Source organism: Chrysochloris asiatica, unplaced genomic scaffold, assembly GCF_000296735.1.
Source record: "Chrysochloris asiatica unplaced genomic scaffold, ChrAsi1.0 scaffold00371, whole genome shotgun sequence".
NCBI lineage: Eukaryota > Metazoa > Chordata > Mammalia > Afrosoricida > Chrysochloridae > Chrysochloris > Chrysochloris asiatica.
In genome coordinates this window covers 1,617,329-1,625,432 of record NW_006408889.1, presented here as the reverse complement: position 1 = coordinate 1,625,432, position 8,104 = coordinate 1,617,329, and the positions used below count along the sequence as shown (strand labels likewise).

At 34.6% G+C, this 8,104-nt stretch overlaps 1 pseudogene; it reads right to left on the bottom strand.

Moving 5' to 3' along the window:
- LOC102817988 overlaps positions 1-7,519 on the bottom strand; it is a 15,661-nt pseudogene extending 8,142 nt beyond the window's left edge.
- Between the last annotated feature and the right edge of the window lie 585 nt (positions 7,520-8,104).

The following is an 8,104-nucleotide window of genomic DNA, read 5'->3' as shown; positions in this document are numbered from 1 at the left end:
CTCCTAGACTGAAAAGTTAATCACTCCCCTTCTTGCTATAAAACATCTACCTTTACATTTCTGACCCTCACAATCAGTCCTGATAACAATTATTCAATATTCTCTTGATGCTTTCTGCATCACTCAGTAATTTGCCCGGAGAATCTTTCAATAATGAAAGTCGCGGCTTGAATTTTTTCTTCAGTTCCTCCAGTTTGAGAAATGCTGAGCATGTTCTTCCTTTTTAATTTCTGATTCCTGATCTTTGCACATTTTTTTTTAATGTAGCTTTTTCTTCTCAAGTTGACCTTTGCAATTTTCTGAATAAGTATAGCTGAAGAATACAACCCTGGTACACACCTCTCCCAATATTGAAAGTGCCATGGGCTGCCAAAAGGACTAATAGGTCTGTGTTGGAATAAGTGCAGCCAGAGGGCTCTTTGGAGGCCAGGATGGCCAAACTTTGTCTCTCATACTTCAGACATATTGTCAGGAGGACCAGTCATGTTTCATATGGTGGAGGCTCAGAAAATAAGAGGAAGAGCCCCAGCTAGATAGATTGACCTATTGGTAGAATCAATGGGCTCAAGTGTGGCAATAATATTGAACTTGGCCCAGGATCAGGTAGTGTTTAGTTCTGCTCTGCATAAGGTTGCTATGAGTTAGTACTGACTTGATGGCACCTTACAACAGCACCAACAACAAAAGTCCATTCCAAACAATTGCCTCTTGATAAGAATATCCCTCATTCCATGTCCTCTTCTGAATATGGCTTGAACCTATGTCAATTCCTTGTCAATATATTGTTGCAGTCATTTTTGAATTATCTTTAGCAAAATTTTAAATGCATGAGATATTGATGATATTGTCCAGTGTTTTCTGCATGCCATTGGGTCACTTTTCTTTGGAATGTGCACAAATATGAATTTCCTACAACCAGTTGATCACGCAGGTGTCTTCCAAATTTCTTATCATAGATGAGTGGGTACCCCCAATATTTCATCCATTTGTTGAAATTTTTCAATTTGTATTCCTTCATTTTGGGGAGTTTTATTCTTTACCAATACTTGCAGTGCACCTTGACTTCTTCAATCATATCATTGGCTCTTGATCATATGCTGCTTTTTGAAATGGTTGAACATTTACCATTTCTTTTTGGTACAGTGATTCTGTGTATTCCATCTATGTTTTTTTCATACTTTCTGCTTCATTTAATATTTTTCCCATAGTATCTTTGTATTTTATGCAAGTCAAGACTTGAACATTTTCTTCAGTTCTCTCAGCTTGAGAAATGCTGAGCATGTTCTTCCCTTCATTGTTTTCTACATACATAATCTATTTGATTTCTGTGTATTCCATCTGGTGAGGTCCATGTGTATAGATGTGTTTTATGTTGTTTAAAAAAGTGTTTACAATGAATAATTCATTGGTCTTGCAAAATTGTGTCATGCAATATCCAACATCCTTTCTATCATTAAGGCCATATTTTTCAACTACTGTTTCTTCCCCTTTGTTTCCAACTTTTGCATTCCAATTCCTAGTAATTATTAATACGTTTTCATTGTATGTTTGATCATCTTAAGATTGAAGAAGTTTGTAGAATTCTTTAGGTTCATCATCACTGGCTTCAGTGGTTGGTGCATAAATTTGAATAATGGTGGTATTAACTGGTTTTCTATGTAGGCATGTGGAATGTGGAAATCATCACATAACATATCATAGATATCACATGAAAGTAAAATTTTGCTCAAATTAAATAAAAAATGACAGCAACAGTATATTGACAGAGAACTACCAGAGGTTCAAAAATGATTCCGACAAGGACATGGAATAAGCAATATCATTGTTAACATTAGGTGGATTTTGGCTGAAAATAGATAATACTAGAAAGATGATTACCTGTATTTTATTGACTATACAAAAGCTTTTAATTGTGTGGCTTATGACTAGCAAAATACAACACTGAGGAGAATAAGTATTCTGGAACACTTAATTGTGCTAATGAAGAACCTGTATATAGACCAAGAGACAAATTATTTGAACAGAACAAGGAAATACTGAATGGTTTAAAATCAGGAAAAGTGTGCACCAATATTGTAGTCTGTCACCATACTTTTTCAATCTACCTGCTGACCAAATAATCTGACAATATGGATTATATGAAGAAGAACATAACATCAGAATTAGAGGGAGGTTCATTAACAATTTGTGATATACAGATGATGCTACCTTGTTTGGTGAAAGTAAGGAGGAATTAAAATACAATATTACTGAAGAATGTCAAAGACTACAGCCTTGAGTAGGGGTTGTGCCTCAATGTAAAGAAAAAAAAAATCTTCACCACAGTACCAATAAATAACATCATGATAAATGGAGAAAATATTGAAGTTGTTTAAGATTTCATCTTGGATTCACTACCAACATTTATGGAATCAACAATCAGGAACTTCAAGGATACACTGCACTGACAATTGTGCTGCTCAAGACCTCTTTTAAAGTGCTAAAGAGCAAAGATGTCAATTTGAGAACTAATGAGTGCCTGACCCAAGCCATGCTATATTCAATAATTTCATATGTATGTGAAAATCAGACAATGAATGAGAAAGTCCTTAGAAGAACTGATGAATTACAGTTTTGGTGTTGGAGAAGACTATTAAAAGTGCCATGGAGTGCAGGAAGAACAAGTATATCTGTGTTGGAAGAAGGGCAGCCAGAATGCTCATTAGAAACTAGAGGATGATGACACTTCAGCTTTCATACTTTGGACTTATTATCAGCAGTGGCCAATCCCTGGAGAGTGACACCATTCTACATAAAGTGTAGAGTCATTGAAAAAGAGTAAGACCTCAAATGAGCTGCATTGGCACAGTGGCAGCAGAAATGGTCTCATGCTTAACAGTGATTGTAAGGATAGTGCAGGACCAGGCAGTGTTTTGTTGTGTTGTACATAAAGTTGCTATGAGTTGGAATGGACTCAAGGATACCTAGCAACAACAACAACAACAACTACATGGATGGGGGAAAAAAATTACTCACTGAATGTCCATGATTTTCTAAATTTCCCAGTTTGATTGCAGTTAGTTCAGACTGTGAAATAATTCTGGACAATAGTCTAATAATAGAAGTTATACTCCAGTATCTTTCTCTGCCACAGTGATCATGAAAGTCTTTTGTTGACTTAGGTAAAACAAAAAACATTAATAAGCTGGATATTTCAGTTTTTATATGAAATTGTTTTTATAGAGAGTTGTCCCACGAAAACTTCAGCAGAGCCTAATCTATCTTTACTACTAGTGTAGCTGAGATTATTGATATACTTTCAGAGATATCTAGAAATAATAGCAATTAACTTTTATTGATTTTTTTTTTTAAGTCAGACAGTTATGCTAACAATGTTACAGCCACAACATTCCTTATGAATGCCAACAACAAATATCACAAGACTTCAAAGTGGTCAATGGTGTTGTGTTGAATGAAAGAGTGAAAACTACAAAGTTGAGGAAAACACAGACCTCAGTGTTTTTTAATATTCTGCTACTTTATAGATATTTTTTAATCAAATGGACTTTTATCATACCATATTTTAAAATTATATCTCAGTTCTTCTAAAACCCAGATTTTAAATATTAAATATGTTATATTAAGTTACTTAATATACTCTATGGCTTTTATTTCCCTTTCTAATTAAAAAAATATGATGTTGATGATATTTATGTGCTAAATGGCAACTTATTAAAACATGCTTCAAACAATTTATTAAGCAAACTAAAGTAAATGTCTAACATTTGCCTAACCACATGCAATAATCTAAGCAAGCATGTGAACACATATATATGAGCCACCAAGTCTTCTTTTTTTAAGAAGCATGGTTTAGCTAGAGTTTATGAGAACCACCTTAAAATTAATTCAAGTTTTAAAATAAAATACATTTTTAAATGATATTACAGACCATTAACTCACAAAGATAAGTTGATTGAATTAGGAAATGGCTCATTCAATTTATAAACGTTAAAATAATTTTGAAACAGATGTTTTATCCATTTTATTCTATTTCAGTTATTTGTAAGTTTTTGTTTTTTTTTTCAAGTAAAACTTGGCAAATGCCAATGTTTGTGATAGCATCAAGCCCTAGTCTATTAAAATATATCTGTTCTATGGGCACCACACACTGGGACCTTCTGTCTTCATTCTGGTTGAGATTAATGCTGTGACAGTGAGATATAAAGGTTGCACACCTTCTTGTTTTACCTCCAGAAACAGTGATAAAACTTGCTTAGAAACCCCACTGGTAAAGAAACATGGTTTTAATCACTGTCTACATTCTTTCACTTGCATACTCCTGCCTCTAGCTGAATATCAAAGTGCCTCTTTGGTAAAAACAAAAATAGCTTCAGCAGGTGTTCGTTTCTTCTCTAATGTATTTTATCCCTCTTTGGGGACTATGGTCACCAATATTTCCACTCCACAGGATAAGTCATAAACAAAAGCCCTCATGGAGGCAATGAAATTATTTCTATACTGAGGAAAACATTCCACGTCTGGATTATTATGTGTTTAGCATGTCACATAATATATTTCTTTGAATATTAGGTTAGCAAGCATAAATGTATAATATTAGGAGTCTGAGCAGAAATAGTTATATAAAGAACAGCAGAACAAATATTTTATATATGTATTTGATTGCTTTTACATTTTGTCAATACATTCCACTATACATAATTTCCACTATAAATATCTCCATAATATTCATTTTTAGTGTATAGTTACCAAGGTTATGCATAATCTTTTTGACAAAAAAAAGGAAATAAAAAATAAACAAGAACTAAATTTTTCCTAATTTGAGATCATTTAAAGTCAATGACAATCTCTGGTAATTAAGTGGATGGTGTTTCATGTCTTGTTAAAACACACACACACAAATCCATAACTTAATGCACAGGCTTCCAAAAGAACAAACAGATCTGTGTTGGAAGAAGTGTAGCCAGAGTTCTCCTTGGAGGTCAGGATGGCCAAACTTCATCTCTCATACGTTGGACATAGTGTAAAGAGGGACCATTCTCTGGAGAAGGATATCATATTTGGTAAGGTGGAGGGTCAGAGAAAAAGAGGAAGAACCCCCAACGCGATGAAATGGCAAAATGGAAGCATCAATGGACTCAAATATGGCAACCATTGTGAGGTTGGCCCAGAATCAGGCAGTGTTTCATTCTGTTGTGCATAGGGTCAATATGTGTTGGTACCGACTTGATGGCACCCAATAACAACAACGATATTGCCAAAATGGATTCCTGTTGTGACACTGTTGTTTAATATGCTGGACTGCAATGTTGGTTTGGACATCAAGGTTAATGGCTCAAATTCACCAGCCATTCCTCAGAATCCCTATTTGTTGTTGTTGTTAGGTGCTATCGAGTTGTTACCAACCCATAGCAACATTATGAACAGCAGAATAAAACACTACCGAATCCTAGGCCAACCTCACTACTGTTCCCACACTTGAGTCCATCGATGCTGACACTTGGCCAGTCTATCTCCTTGGGGGTTTTCCTCTTTTTCTCGGACCCTCCACCTTACCAAACATGTCAGGATATCCTTCTCCAGCGACTGGTCCCTCCTGAATGCACTTCTTCCAAAATGGATCTATTGGTTCTTTTTATAGCCCATGGTACTTTCAATATTCTTCTCCAACACCATAACTCAAAGGCATCAATTCTTCTACGGTCTTCCTGATTCACTGTCCAGCTTTTGCATGCATATGAGGTTATTGAAATTACCATGGCTTGGGTCAGGTGCACCTTAGTCCTCAAGCTGACATCTTTGTTCTTCAACACTTTAAAAATGTCTTGTGTAGCACATTTGCCTAATACAATACATCATTTGATTTCTTGATTGCTGCTTCCATGACTGTTGATAGTTAATCCAAGAAGAATGAAGTCCTTGACCACTACAATCTTTTCTCCATTGATAAATGTTGTTTATTGGTCCAGTGGTGAGGATTTTTATTTTCTTGACATTGAGATGTAATCCATACCAAAGCCTGTGTTCTTTGATCTTCATCAGTAAATGTTTTAAGTCCTCTTCACTTTCAGCAAGTAAGGTTGTATCATCTGCATATCATAGGTTGTTAATGAGTCTTCCTCCAATCCCGATGCCACATTTTTCTTCATATAACCCAGCTTCTCAGATTATTTGCTCAGCATACAGAATCCTTATACAGGGTAGCTAATAGTCAGAACTGACGATGCCCTATAACAACAACAACATATTGACAAAGCAATATTTATATTGATTATAATTTTTTTGTTTCTTTTCTTCCCATTTCAATGCATCAGAAAACTAACTTTTTTTTTTAACTGAGAAATATGACAATCTTCCTTAAAGCATTTAAAATTGATTATATTGTTGTATGTTCTTGCTGAATCCATTCTGACTCTTAGTAACCCAATGCAGGATTTCGCAGGTTGTAAATCTTTCCAGGAACAGATAGCTCATCTTTCCCCTGAGGAATGGCTGTTGGGCTAAAACTGATGATTTTGAGTCCAGTGCTTATCCTATGGCCCGCTGTGTTCCTTAAGGTCTATAATGTATCTCTAAAATTCAAATGAGTTTTGTGGAAGGTTATTTTAGATATTCCCTTACTTTTATATTGAAAAATCAACATTATGCTGGTGGTTCACTTACTAATCATTCATTTTACATTTATTTTTATTCATTCTGCTTATCAAGTATTCAACCAACAAAAAAGGAACAGTATTTTTTCCCTATTATTAGTCATTTGGTAGGGAGAAGTCTAATATTGATTATGATCCAAGTCTAATATAAAATAAGTTATAAACATATGGTAGCTATGTAATTTCACTGCCACAGATCCTTTTCATTGCCTTCTTCATTGAGGTCATTTTATATTTGCCAGTCATGGTGCTCCATTCCTCCCTATAAAAGTTAAATACATTTCAGACCTGTCTCAGTTTTCTAATGTGTTGATTGTTTCAGAAAAAGTAAGTGAGACAAATAGGAATAGAGTCTTTTGTCAGGTTAAATTAGGATGTCAGGGGAAAGATTTTGACTAGCATATATGTTTGCTACAAAAAGTTCAAGAAACAAATTCTGTTATCTTTTAAGTTAATTTTTCCATGAAATGTTGAAGTCCTCTCAGATATTTGTGTTTTCCCCTACAATTTCTATGATTACAAAGAAAGAATAAAAATTTAAAAGAATGAGAATTAGAGCCAGTGAGAGAGTTAGAGTACTCCACTGGTAACATTTCAGCTTAAGGACCCATGTTAAAAATAAATTTACCCATCTACTTGCCAATATCATGAATTAATAAGCTCCATTTTTAATCAATAATAACACAATTGAATGTTTACTTAACAGAACATTAAAAGAAAATTTCTTCTGTCATCTCAATTTTTTTGCAGAACAATAGTACAAATCATTACTTTTAAGTCCTACATACTTAATTAAGGTTCTAGTCCATCTATGTAGACCTGATAAGAGATAGTATAACCCATCCACTTTGCACTTACCTTTTTCTCATCTTCATAATATATAAGAGAAAGAAAACATTCTTTGGAGATTCAAAAAATCAGAGGTGAAGATCTCTCTAGAAAGACTTACTTATGTTCTTACCCTTTCTACTTATATGCAAAAGAAGCAGATACCTTCTTTTCATTTCACGCCAAGTGATGGGAATGTAAGAGGAAAAAAGCAATACTTTTTGAGATATATGCACAATCCCGATGAAGTCAGAAAAACAGAACATTGTTTCTGATTTTCTTCTACTTAAAAAAGTCTGTTTTCAAGAATCATTGGTTTGGACATGCCAGCCTGCTGGCTAATGAGAAGAGGGGAAATCTTGGGAACAGTTTGTGCCATTTGGAATGATAAATGTAGGTTTCTCCTAGGTCATATAGGGGGTTATGTAGAAGAAAGTCAGATGGAATGACCTTGAAACATTCTCTGCCAACAAGAACAAGAGGACAAATGAGAGGTATGAAAGACCCTCAACAGCAAAACAACTCACTAGAGGACAGAATTTGCGAAATCTCTAGGGGCAGCAGAACATGTCTACATTAGTGAAAATGTTCTGAGTCCCAGAGCAATTTCCAAACGAACCCTAAAA